This window comes from Amblyraja radiata, chromosome 2, assembly GCF_010909765.2.
Source record: "Amblyraja radiata isolate CabotCenter1 chromosome 2, sAmbRad1.1.pri, whole genome shotgun sequence".
Lineage (NCBI taxonomy): Eukaryota > Metazoa > Chordata > Chondrichthyes > Rajiformes > Rajidae > Amblyraja > Amblyraja radiata.
In genome coordinates this window covers 85,404,123-85,417,609 of record NC_045957.1, presented here as the reverse complement: position 1 = coordinate 85,417,609, position 13,487 = coordinate 85,404,123, and the positions used below count along the sequence as shown (strand labels likewise).

The window sequence follows — 13,487 nt, the reverse complement described above, 5'->3', positions numbered from 1 at the left end:
CCTTAATATTGCAAGGTTGCAATATAACCTTGAAGCTTACTAAAATTCCTACCTTTCTTGCAGACAACCTTGATTACACCGGAGAACACCACGAGTGTCAAGTGTGGACAGCAAATGATCCCAAGGGACCATTTGTGCCAAAACAGAATGGGGGGGAGGCTGCAGGGCAAACAACCACACGATATAGAGAATAGGAAGAATAGAAATAAGACCAGTGATATCATTTTAAACATTTTTGTTGATGGATCTTCCAGGGTGGTCGATGGAATTAGGATATGGGATTTACACAGAAAATGACCAAGACACATCACTAGCCGAGATAGCATTCTTATTTTAAAAACAGTGAGTTTGGGGATTTTTCTTTATTATAATCCCCAAACACAGTTTTAAAAATAAGTGCTATTTTTTGCCTATCACCAATCTATTAGTACCTTCACAACATTCAGTGATTACTGGTGCTTCACCAATCAGTTCCAACAGTCCTCTTTCTAAGCATGCAGCTTGGCAAGCATATATTTTGAAAAATGGACAATACTACAATTATAGTAACCCTTCAGTAACAATTAAAAAAAAACAATATTTTACTGCGTGAACACATAAAATGAATATTGGACTGATCTACAAAGATAGATTTTTACTTACTCAACATTGCCTTTGTAAATTGTTCACAAGATTGGAAGGAACCCATCTTGATTTGTTGGTACTCTAATCAAGGATAAAGCTACTCTGTATTCATAATTATTAACATTATTTTCTTAACCCTCCTTGATCTCAGAGAAACATCTTTATCAGCCAGATATAGTATTACTGCACTGGTGAACAGCAAAATCAAAATAGGCAGACTCAGTGGCATCATTGCCAACTCTTCATTCAGCATACACCACCTGCAGCAAGGAACAAATCCTGTTGAGCAAATTCAGTCTTTTCATTTCATTTCAAGTTTTGGAGAAAATATATTGAGTTTTCTATGCTTCTTTAAACCAGAGGACCTATTCACGTATATTTCTGGAGAAACTCTGCCAGTTTACCATATTGGTAATGCAATTTACAACACCTGGCACAGAAAAGAAATTCAAATTTATAGAACATCTTGATTCTCATTTAAACAAAAATGTGACGTATTCATTTTGAGGCAGTTAGGTGAATATCATTCATGTAAAATCTACATATAAAGCTAAGTTAAAATTTAACAAGCACTGAAGGTGAAGAAACTTGAAGACCTTTAATTGATGTAAAAATGTTTCTGCATCTTCAGTTTTAAAGGAATACTAGACCAAGTGCAGACCCGTTGGGTCTGCTCCAACGCAGCCGTTCCCTACCCGTAACCCCCACGGGAGACGTGGTCCTCCAACTCAAGCGGCTCAGGAAACAGCAGTGCGGCTGTTTTTAAATGGCGTCTTGGAGGCGAGATACGGGCGCCAGCAGCCGTTATGGTCGCTGGCCAGCAGGAGGCGACAAAATGAGTGAGTGGGGGGGGGGGGGGGGGGGGGGGGAAGGATTTTATTAAAAATGTGTACATAAACATGACAAAATATAATGAGGATTAATGAGGAGTGGATACTTGGAGGGGGGAAAGGGAGGAGAAGAGAGGGGTGCGGGAGGGGGGAAGAGGGTGGAGGAGGGGGAGAGGGGAGAGAGGGAGGGGAGGATGGAGGGGGAGTGTGGAGGGAGGGGGATGGGAGCAGGAGGGGGAGGAGAGGGAGAGGGAGATGAAGAGGGAGGAATTGAATTGAATCCTTTATTTGTCATTCAGACCTTTCGGTCTGAACGAAATGCTGTTGCCTGCAGCCATACATGTAATAATAACAAAACACAATAAACACAAATTAACATCCACCACAGTGAGTTCACCAAACACCTCCTCACTGTGATGGAGGCAAAAGTCTTAGAGTTACTGTCTCTTCCCTCCTCTTCTCCCTCTGCGCCGAGGCGATACCCCACCGGGCGATGGCATCAGTCCCACGGTTCAAGCTCCGCGGCCCGGGGGGTGGACGAAGCTGCCCGCAGCTGTTACAACGGGTGCTCCGGAAAACAGGCACCAGCCCGTGACCTGCGAGCTCCCGACATTGTCCTCCACTGGCCCGCGGCCGAGCCCCAGATCCAGGTCGCCGCCGCCAGAACGCCGCCTCAGCCGCCGTAGCACCGTCTCCGCTCCGCACCGGGCCGCCCACAAGGCAGTGTCTCAGCCCCGCACCGGGCCGCTCACACGGGAGCGCCTTCCAGCCAGTAGCCGTGCCGGCCGCACAGGAGTGTCTCAGCCCCGCACCGTTCGCCCTCACCGGAGCGCCGAGTCGTGCCGCTACCCGGACGTCGCCACAGCTCGAAGACGGCCAGCCTCGCGTTGGTGAGTCCTGGCTGGCTCTGCCTCCGGACCCTCGAGGTCGGTCGCAGGTTGGAGGCCGCCAGCTCCGCCATTAGGCCTCAGCGCAGACGGGGGAAGAGAAGGGGGATACGACAAAAAGTCGCATTCCCCCGAAGGGAGAGACAGAAAGCTCTGTTTCACCCTCCCCCCACACACATAACACCACCTAATAACCAAAAAGAGGAGAGAGGGGTGGGGAGGGGAGGGGGAGAGAGTTGTGGGGGAGGGAAAAGGGAGGGGAGGAATGAGATGGGGTGAGAGACCGAGAGAGAGACCGAGAGACAGAGCGACAGAGAGAAAGGTAGGGCGGAACTAGGCAGATACCCAGTGATAATAAATATCCAGAAAAGAGCACTACAATTTTGGAATCACCTTAAATCTAGCCCCCCAGATACCCTCCAGTTTAAAGCCCTTCAAACACAAGAGGGGAACCCAGAAAAGAGTTCCCTGTGTCAGTTGGTAATGAGACTAACTACCCCTATTCAGTTAAACCCTATCCAGTTAAACCCTGACCGGCCCCAGATCAATACTGGCCCCCAATCACCAATTAGAGTGAACCAAATGATCAAACAATGTAAAGAAACGTACTTGGAACATTGGGATAAAGAAACCAAAAGCCAAAGCAGATTAGAATGTTACCGTTCCCTAAAAAGAGACATAAAGCAGAGACAGACCCTCACCAAATACAGGTTAAGTGACCACTATTTGGCAGTTGAAAAAGGAAGACAGAAGAGATACTGGCAACCAAGAGAAAACAGAATGTGCGGCCACTGTTTGACAGATGAGGTTGAAACAGAGGTGCACTTTCCTCCTAAAATGCAATAAATTTGACAAAACAAGGAAAGCATACTTTGACAAACTCAGTGTGGCAACCCCTGACTTTAAAGAACTAGATGATACATCAAAACTAAGAATAATCCTTGGCGAAGGAAATACGGCACATCTTGGTGCACAATATGTAACAGCATGCCATAACCTGAGAGACGGTGAATGACCAACATGCACATATGTACGCACACACTAATCGACATTAACTAACACTAAGAAATTAATATTGAATTGCTAAACTTGCTATTGTGTTGTACTACTTACAGCAGCAAGAACGTGTAGCAATCAATAAAGGGCTATAGGCCTATTGCAAGTTTATGTACAGGGACATACCTATCCATACACTGTATACTTGTATTTATACTTATGCATTTCAAATATGTATGTCATGTTTTATACTTTGGCAAGATAACAGTGTTTTATTATCATGCCAATAAAGTTTTTTTTTAATTGAAAAAGAGACAGAGACAGAGAGACAGGTAGGGCGGAACTAGGCAGATACCCAGTGATAATAAATATCCAGAAAAGAGCACTACAATTTTGGAATCACCTTAAATCTAGCCCCCCAGATACCCTCCAGTTTAAAGCCCTTCAAACACAAGAGGGGAACCCAGAAAAGAGTTCCCTGTGTCAGTTGGTAATGAGACTAACTACCCCTATTCAGTTAAACCCTATCCGTTAAACCCTAACCGGCCCCAGATCAATACTGGCCCCCAATCACCAATTAGAGTGAACCAAATGATCAAACAATGTAAAGAAACGTACTTGGAACATTGGGATAAAGAAACCAAAAGCCAAAGCAGATTAGAATGTTACCGTTCCCTAAAAAGAGACATAAAGCAGAGACAGACCCTCACCAAATACAGGTTAAGTGACCACTATTTGGCAGTTGAAAAAGGAAGACAGAAGAGATTCTGGCAACCAAGAGAAAACAGAATATGCGGCCACTGTTTGACAGATGAGGTTGAAACAGAGCTGCACTTTCCTCCTAAAATGCAATAAATTTGACAAAACAAGGAAAGCATACTTTGACAAACTCAGTGTGGCAACCCCTGACTTTAAAGAACTAGATGATACATCAAAACTAAGAATAATTCTTGGCGAAGGAAATACGGCACATCTTGGTGCACAATACGTAACAGCATGCCATAACCTGAGAGACGGTGAATGATCAACATGCACATATATACGCACACACTAATCGACATTAACTAACACTAAGAAATTAATATTGAATTGCTAAACTTGCTATTGTGTTGTACTGCTTACAGCAGCAAGAACGTGTAGCAATCAATAAAGGGCTATAGGCCTATTGCAAGTTTATGTACAGGGACATACCTATCCATACACTGTATACTTGTATTTATACTTATGCATTTCAAATATGTATGTCATGTTTTATACTTTGGCAAGATAACAGTGTTTTATTATCATGCCAATAAAGTTTTTTTTTAACTGAAAAAGAGACAGAGACAGAGACAGAGCTAACATTACGAGGGATGTAAATTAAAAATGCAAACCATTCAGTCACTCAAAAGCAGCTGCAAAGTCTTCAAACACAATGAATACTGACTTCATCGAGTCTTCAAACACAATGAATACTGACTTCATCGGGAATGTACTCTGGACAAATATTGCCTAAATCGAATAAATATAAATAAACATTGCCGTTTTTTCAAATCAACTTATGCTGTTGTATTTCTTCCTTCAAATCTTACATGAGCATAGGTGATGTTCAAGCCCTAGGATCCATTAGTATTTAAATAAATGCTAAGTCTTTCTTTACAACATGCAGTGAACCCACTTTGCAGAAATACAGCTGAATAACTTCCGACAAAATTGCACTGTATAAAAATTACTGTTTCAGAAATCTGATAGTTGATATATTCTTCAGAATGCTGGCTCATAACAATAGCTGGACCGTATTATTTTCTGTGATAACATTCTTCCTATTTTATAAACTATGCCCAATTATAATATGAATATACTGGGTTTACAGTTCTCTTGGGAGATGCATCCTGGATAAATGCCTTCATTTTCAGAATGTCTGCATCCATGCCTGCAGAAGATGGCAAGGTCAATATTTCAAATCCTGAAATGTTATCGTTATGCAGTAGTTAGATAATGCAGTAACTCAGAATATCAATTGTGGGGAGCACGTTGGGAAGCATAGTACATTAAGGTGAGAAGGCCTCTGGGAGAATAAACTGGTCTACTAATACATGCAAATGGTATTCGGATCAAACGATAGAAGAGGAAAAATAATCACAATCAAAGTCAAACATTTTCACACTAACAAAGCATTATGACTATTGAATACAAGGATAAAACTCCAAAAAATAGTTTGATTGAGAGTTTGGATGGGAAGGGAAGGAAGGAAATGGGGAGACATTTACAGTCAATAAGGAAAAGTTACAACACACATTTCCCTCTTCTATAATTTTAAGATATTGGCCAAAATGTAAAACACACAAAAAACAAATACTTTTGTTATAAAATCTTTTCCCTCAAACTCAGTTTTATAATTAACTAGACTGGGACCCGTTGGGCCCCGTTCCTCCAACGCAATATTCCACCACTCACCCATTCCCCCAATGCAACCCGTTACCACCACTCACCCATTCCCCCAACGCAACCAGTTCCCAACACAATATTCCACCACTCACTCATCGCCCCCAACTGCGCAGGCGTGGCTCATTTCCCCTCATCCCCAACACTCCCTCACCCTCCTCTTCACCCTCTCCTCCGCCCCATCTCCACTCCCTTCCTCTCATCTCCTTTCCCCTACCATCAGTCACTCCCTCCCTCCCGCCATAACCCCTCTCGCTTCCCTACTCCCGTTAGGCCCCGTTCCTCCAACGCAATATTCCACCACTCAACCGTTTCCACAACGCAAGAGAGGGGGGGGGGAGAGAGAGAGAGAGGGGGGGGAGAGAGAGAGGGGGGGAGGGAGAGAGAGAGGGGGGGGGGGGGGGGGGGGAGAGAGGGGAGGGGGGGGGGAGAGAGGGGAGAGAGAGAGAGGGGGGCGAGAGAGAGAGGGGGAGAGGGAGAGAGGAGAGAGGGGGAGGAGAGAGAGGGGGCAGAGAGAGAGAGAGGGGGGGGAGAGAGGGAGGGAGAGAGAGGGGGGGAGAGAGAGAAGAGGGGGGGGAGAGAGAGAGAAGGGAGGAGAGGGGAGAGAGAGACGAGAGAGGGGGGAAGAGAGAGACGGGGGAGAGAGAGGAGAGGGGGGAGGAGAGAGAGGAGAGGGGGGGGAGGAGAGGAGAGAGGGGAGAGAGAGAGAGAGGGGGGGAGGAGAGGCGGGGGAGAGGAAGGAGAGAGGGGGGGAGAGAGAGAGAGGGGGGGTGGAGAGAGAGGGGAGGGAGGTGAGAGAGAGGGGGGGAGAGAGAGAGAGGAGAGGGGGAGAGAGGAGAGAGAGAGGGAGGGGGAGAGAGAGAGAGGGGGGGCAGGACTGAGACGGACACGCGAGGCGGAGAGATGTAGAGGCAGGAGAGAGAGGGATGACCCAGAGAGAGAGAGGGGGAGAGAAGGAGAGTGGAGGACTAGCTCGAGAGCGAGATGAGAGGGGAGAGGGGGACGAGAGAGAGAGGGGAGATGAGAGAGAGCGAGTAGAGAGATGAGGGGAGAATGAAGAGAGGGGAGAGAGAGAGGAGGGGGAGAGAGAGGGAGAGAGGAGCGAGAGAGAGAGAGGGAGGGGGACGGGGGGGGGAGAGGAGGGCCGAGAGAGACGAGAGAGGAGAGCAGAGAGAGAGAGGAGAGGGGGACCGGAGAGAGAGGGGGGGAGAGGGAGAGAGAGAGGGGGGAGGGAGAGAGAGAGGGGGAGGGAGAGAGAGAGAGAGAGAGGGAGAGATAAAGGGAGAGAGAGAGGAAGAGAGAGAGAAGGGGAGAGGGAGAGAGAGGGAGAGGGGGAGAGAGAGGGTGGGAGAGAGAGAGGGGGGAGAGAGAGAGAGGGGGGGAGAGGAGAGAGGAGAGAGGGCGGGGGAGAGAGGAGAGAGAGAGAGAGAGAGAGAGAGAGATAGGGGGGGAAAGAGAGAGAGGAGGGGAGAGGAGGAGAGAGAGGAGGGGAGAGGAGGAGAGAGAGAGAGAGAGAGAGAGAGAGAGAGGGGGGAGAGAGAGAGATGGGGGAGAGGGAGAGAGGGGGGAAGAGAGAGAGGGGGGATAGAGGGGAGAGAGAGAGGGGGAGAGAGAGACGGGGAGAGAGAGAGGGGGGAGAGAGAGAGAGAGGGGGGGAGAGAGAGAGAGGGGGGCGAGAGAGGGGGGAGAGAGAGAGGAGGAAGAGAGGAGGGGAGTAGGGAGAGATGGGGAGAGAGAGGGGGAGAGAGAGAGGGGGGCGAGAGAGAGAGGGGAGAGAGAGAGAGGGAGGGCGAGAGAGGAGAGAGAGAGGAGAGGGAGGGAGAGAGGGGGGAGAGAGAGAGGGGGGGAGAGAGATAGGGGGGAGAGAGAGATGGGGGGAGAGAGAGAGGGGGGGAGAGAGAGAGAGGGGGAAGGAGTGAGAGGAGGAAGGAGAGAGAGGGGGAAGGAGAGAGAGGGGGAAGGAGAGAGAGGAGGACTCATAGCCCCCAACTGCGCATGCGCAGCTCATTTGTCCTCACCCCCAACACTTCCTCCCCCTCCTCTGCACAATCCCTCTTCTCTCTCCTCTCCGCCACTCCTCACCCCTATCACACTCCCCCACTGAACACAATGCTTAAATAACATTTCTCCTCCTACCCCCCCCTCACTCCCTCCCTCTCCTTCCAACAATGTAACAAATCTCTCATTGCACTGGGTGGAACACTATTGCTGGGTAGTTTATGTAAATGAGATTCCATTGTGATGTAATTGTCGGTTGGAGCATTGTTCAAGGGCAGTTTATGTAAATGAGATCCCATTGTGAAGTCATAGCTGTAACTGCCAGCAACTGCCACTGCCGTGTTCAAATCATTCTTTCTCAAACTGGATTTTGTAAAGTTGAAAATTTGAATAACGTAAATTATAACATCAATTTGAATGAAACTTGATGAATACACACAAGACAATTGTGAGTAAGGCGGCACAAAAAATTGTAGCGCTATCGTGTACCGTTTTGTCGTAATTTCAGGATCTCACTCACTCACAGGCAGACATCCAAACAAACAAGATAAGAGTTGTAGTAATATACTAGACCAAGTGGGACCCGTTGGGTCCCGTCACCTCAACGAATGGTTGCGGTGGGGGGGTCGGCCGGCGGCGTCACACACACGCACTAACCACCCCCCACACACACGCACACATACTTTGATATTATATTAATATTATTTATTCGCTCTTTCCCCCCATCCCGGTCAATAGACAATAGTAGAGAGGGGGAAGAGAGGCAGAGAGAGGGGGGGGGGGGGGGAGAGGGAGCAGTATGAACATTGACCTCCAATTTCAGGTAGTCCTTGCTTTCTCCCTCCTTCCCCTCCCCTTCCCAGCTCTACCACAACCTACTGTCTCTCCCTCTTCCTTTCTTCTTCCCACCCCTACATCAGTCTGAGGAAGGGTCTCGACCCGAAACGTCACCTATTCCTTCGCTCCATAGATGCTGCCTCACCCGCTGAGTTTCTCCAGCATTTTTGTCTACCTTTGATTTTTCCAGCATCTGCAGTTCTTTCTTAAACATTTACCCTACTCAGTCACCAGACAACCTAATGTCAGCATTGGCAACCCATCACCCACTTCTCTATCACATCTGAAAGTATCAACATCATTTATTAAAGTGGCCCTGAAAGTAAAGTAGAGTCAAAATTAAGCTGGCAAGCAAGAATTGCGAATCACTAAGATCATGTATTTGTAGACAAATTACTATTCCGACAACAAATATATTAAGATGATTTAAGATAATCCTATAAACTGGTTGCCTCTTGCCAATATAACTCAAAAATATATTTTTAGAAATCATGGAAGAAAACATATGCGATCACATTTGTTCTGAGCTAAATTGAATAACATTTTAATTAAATGTATCAACGGCGATACGAAGCACGCAAGGGTGTGAATTTTGTCAACCCATGCATCGTCGCTTGATCAGAACAAGATAGTAGCAGCACTTAAATAAAATAGGAAAATGATAACAATCAGTCTTGGAACTGCTTAATATTTAATAATGGGTCAGTTCAGATTATAACCGTTTAAAATTAAACTGGGAACCGGACGATAATCTTTAATAGATTTGTGATATGTTAACGGTTTCATTAAAATTTATCCCAGTCAGCGTATTTAAAGACAATTTAAAGGGAATGACTAAATGAGTTTGGCAGCAATTTAAAAAAAATCTGTGAAAGTCAATCTGCCGATGCGAGTAGTTGCCACGATCATTAATAACGAGTTCTTCATAAAATGCGCAAACAGAAGAAAAAACAATTAACTAAATTCCCACACAGGTCATTTGGATGTAGCCCCACACCTTCTGCCTTGCGTTAAAATTCATCATCACGATTAATTTCAGCTACTAAATAATGGCAAAGAAACCGTGATCATTCAGCAACTGAAATGTGTTAGTTTATTATAAGCGACATTTGCACCCAGCTTTATTGGAGATTTCATCAATAGTGCCCTGTTGATATGACGATATCACAAAAGTTACATCAACATCTGCCGTCTCTCGGACACGCGGCCCCGGCCCGACCCCGCCTTCACTGGGAGGGTGGCTGCCTCCACGCGTGGATGGTGTTGAGCACGAAAGGGGAAAACTCACTGCTGACAGTAAAATACACACATTCACGACCGATGCCCGACAAAACAATACACGGCTCCACAAAAAGAGATGATGAAAAGACAAACTCACCTGGGCCGGAATGACCAGGAGGGTTTTGGGGAGGGTAGCAAAAGGGAGGGTGCGGAGATGTGATGACCAGAAACAAGACACGGTTCCGGCTGGGGGTGTCGGGGCTAAAGCAAGGTACAAGTCACTGATAGATCACAGCGCAGCTCTTCCTCACGCTCCTCTGATTCGTTGACTTTGTAAATGCTCTCCTGCACGGATGGAAGTCGGTGCAAGACGAACCCTCCTCCCTCGCGCTCTCTCTCCTCCACCGTGACTGCGCCGCCGCCGCTCGAGATTCAAATCGAACGCGCGGGCGTCACGCGCGCCACCAGCTCGGGCCGGTCTGCCTGACTGACTCCGCCCCGCTCGCGCTGCCCACCAACGGCCCTAACGGCTGGGTGACCCGCGCCCGGCGCAGCGCAGCGCCGCTCTCATTGGCGGAGGGTCATCGCTCTACCAACCGCATCAGCAGCGGGCGTACGGGCTCCCCTCCTGTCATTCACCGGGAGCTGCCTGCGGCGGGTGCTGCGTCTCAGGCCTGATACTGGCTGTGAACATCAGAGTAATTATTACACAGCGGGGAGTAATATTTTGTCCCAGCAGGAAAAGCAAAGTGAATGCACAGTGAAATCCTCCCTTCGCAGGCACATCTTGGAAGTGAGACTCGAAAAGACCAGTCCAGTCCGCCAATAATTTTGGATGACATTGTAGTTAACATTGTCAGCTGATGACATCAAAGTTGATGATGTGGTGGACAGTGAATAAGGTAGTGAATACGTTTTCAACAGGATCAAGATCAGTTGGGAATGAGGGCCAAGGAATTTGACTGACAAATGAGAGATGTTTCACTTTGGTGTGTCAGTCCCACATGGCAGGACCTGCACAGCAAATAGCTCTGGAGAGTGTTGCAGAACAGAGAGGCCATGTAGTACAGCTGCACGGTTCCCGGAAAGTGGCGAATCAGGTGGACAGGGTGGTGAAGAAACTCCTTTGCACTCTTGCCCTCATTTAGACTGTGGGCCAAGGAGCTTTTTCGTTCAAGTTTGTGACCCAACTCACGGAACTACCTGAATTTTTAACATATTGTGTAAAAACATATAAACCATACCTGAAACTCGTCAAGACCAAAACCTGCACTTTTTTAAAAAATATGAGAAAATCTTCCAATTTTCCAAGTCGTAATTGTCCAATCCATTCACGTTTGACATTGAGGTCGGACGCAAATTGACCAATCCCGCGATTTGTTTTATGGTCGCTACGCTGCAAGGACCCTGGGATCGTGGCTGTCTCCTCATTACATCAATAGCAATAGCAAGGCTTCCAAGGAATAAAGGTAATGCTAGCCTTGTTGATCATTTTGTTTTTCAATTGATTTATCTTTATAGAGTTACTAGACTAAGTGCAGACCCGTTGGGTCTGTTCCCCCAACGTGCGATTGTGGGGGGGGGAGGCGGCATGCAGCGTCACACACTAACCACACCCCCCCACCCCCCCGGCACTCACGCTAATTACCCCCGTTGATATTATATTAATATTATTAATTTGCTCCTTTTACCCCATAACCACCCTATCTACTGACGCATAGCCCCCAACTTGCAGTCACATCTAGAGAGGGGGGGGGCGGGGGTAGAGAGTGAGGGCAGAGAGAGAAGGGGCAGAGACAGAGAGAGAGACAGAAACACAGAGAGAGGATCAAGAGGGAGAGGGGGGTGGAGAGGAGAAGAGGGAGGGTGAGTGAGGGGGAAAGGTGGGGGAGGAGGGGAGGAGAGAGAGAGGGTGGGGGAGAGAGAGGGGGTGCTGAGAGGGGGGTGAGGGGGAGAGGTGGGGAGCAGGGGGGGAGGGTGGAGGGTAGGGGGTGTGGAGGGGAGGGGGTTTAGGAGAGGGAGGGGATGGAGGGGAGAGAGAGGAGGGAGAGGGGGAGAGAGAGGGTGTGCTGAGAGGGGGATGAGATGAGGGGAGGGGGGGAGGGTGGAGGGAAGGGGGTAGGGGTGTGTGGAGGGGGGTTTAGGGGAAGGTCGGTGGGGGAGGGGATGGAGGGGAGGAAAAAGAGTGGTGAGAGAGAGAGGGGGGTAGAGGAGAGGGGGGAGAGGAGAGGGGGAGAGAGGAGAGGGGGAGAGAGGAGGAGGGGGGAGAGGAGGAGGGGGGAGAGGAGGAGGGGGGAGAGGAGGAGGGGGGTAGAGGAGAGGGGGGAGAGAGAGAGAAAGAGAGAGGGAGGGAGAGAGAGAGGGAGAGGGAGAGGGAGAGGGAGAGAGAGGAGGGGAGAGAGAGGAGGGGAGAGAGAGGAGGGGAGAGAGAGGAGGGGAGAGAGAGAGTGCCTTTTTAATTCAACCCAAACAACCATTTGCAGGCAGTGCTTTTTTACTTCAAACTAACTATTTTTTCATTTTCAAACCGAATTAAGGGTACTCACAGTGCTGTAGACATTTGTTCAGTGTCATTCAAAGTGACAGAGACTAATTGACAGAGCTCCAGCTTGCAGAGACTAATTGAGGCACACCACTTCCTGGTTTTATAGTCCCTTCCCCTGCCTCCAGCGGGGGCAGCAGAGAGAATGGGGAACTTTGTAAAAACATTCATATCTCTGTCATTTTTCATCGACAGGAAAAATCCTCGGCACACATACGGTGGAGTGGGGCTCTGAGCAAGGTGGCCAAAAATGACGGCCATAGGTGGCGGCGTTCTCTCGGAAATCGCAGCACAGATGGCCAAAACCGGTCAAGAACAGACTTTTAGTAATATAGATGATTGGGTGAGAGTTGGGAGTGAGAAATTGCTTGTCCTCCATCCCATTGGTATGGAGCTTTTGCATTTTTCAGCTTGAAATTGTGCAATCTGGTGCATACTGTAGCAAGTCTTTTAACTCACACTTGAATGCAATATTTCTGCTTTAAATTGGATTAGCTATGAATAAGGTTAGGTTAAATTGCATTCCTAATTACATTCCACAGTAGAGCCAGGCTGTGATCAACGGGTGCAGCACATGAATGATCTTAGTATATTCATGTATGGAAATCAGATTATAATCAAACACTTGGCCCATGTTGGATCTCACTGCACACCTGGTACTACTCCTGACCCTGACTCTTGCATGCCTTCTCATTCCTGAACCCGAGTCCAGCCTTACACCTGGCCCCCTATTCTACCCTGATCACAGCTGCTTACCTGCTTATGTTCCCAGTGCCGAACACTCCCATTGTCCCAGCTTTGACTGCACACCAAGTACTATTCCAGATCTTGAATCTGGATCCACACTTGGCCTTACTCCTAGCCCTTCTGCACTGACAATATATCTGGCCCACACATAACGCCCCATATAGAAACGTAGAAACTAGGTGCAGGAGTAGGCCATTCGGCCCTTCGAGCCTGCACCGCCATTCAATATGATCATGGCTGATCATCCAACTCAGTATCCTGTACCTGCACCTGCCTTCTCTCCATACCCCCTGATCCCTTTAGCCACAAGGGCCACATCTAACTCCCTCTTAAATATAGCTAATGAACTGGCCTCAACTACCTTCTGTGGCAGAGAATTCC

At 48.1% G+C, this 13,487-nt stretch overlaps 1 protein-coding gene across 6 annotated transcripts in view; it reads right to left on the bottom strand.

The window, feature by feature from the left end:
• Positions 1-10,345, bottom strand: part of LOC116991260 (poly(rC)-binding protein 3-like) — a 169,397-nt gene extending 159,052 nt beyond the window's left edge. For 2 of the 6 annotated variants that reach the window (XR_004416731.1, XM_033049742.1), the window contains exon 1: positions 9,975-10,332. The gene's annotated coding sequence lies outside the window, so the exon portion shown is untranslated. Of the gene's footprint in view, positions 1-9,974 lie in introns of all 6 variants that reach the window. The other 4 variants (XR_004416729.1, XM_033049733.1, XM_033049725.1 and 1 more) reach the window with 4 other exon arrangements.
• Positions 10,346-13,487: the final 3,142 nt, after the last annotated feature.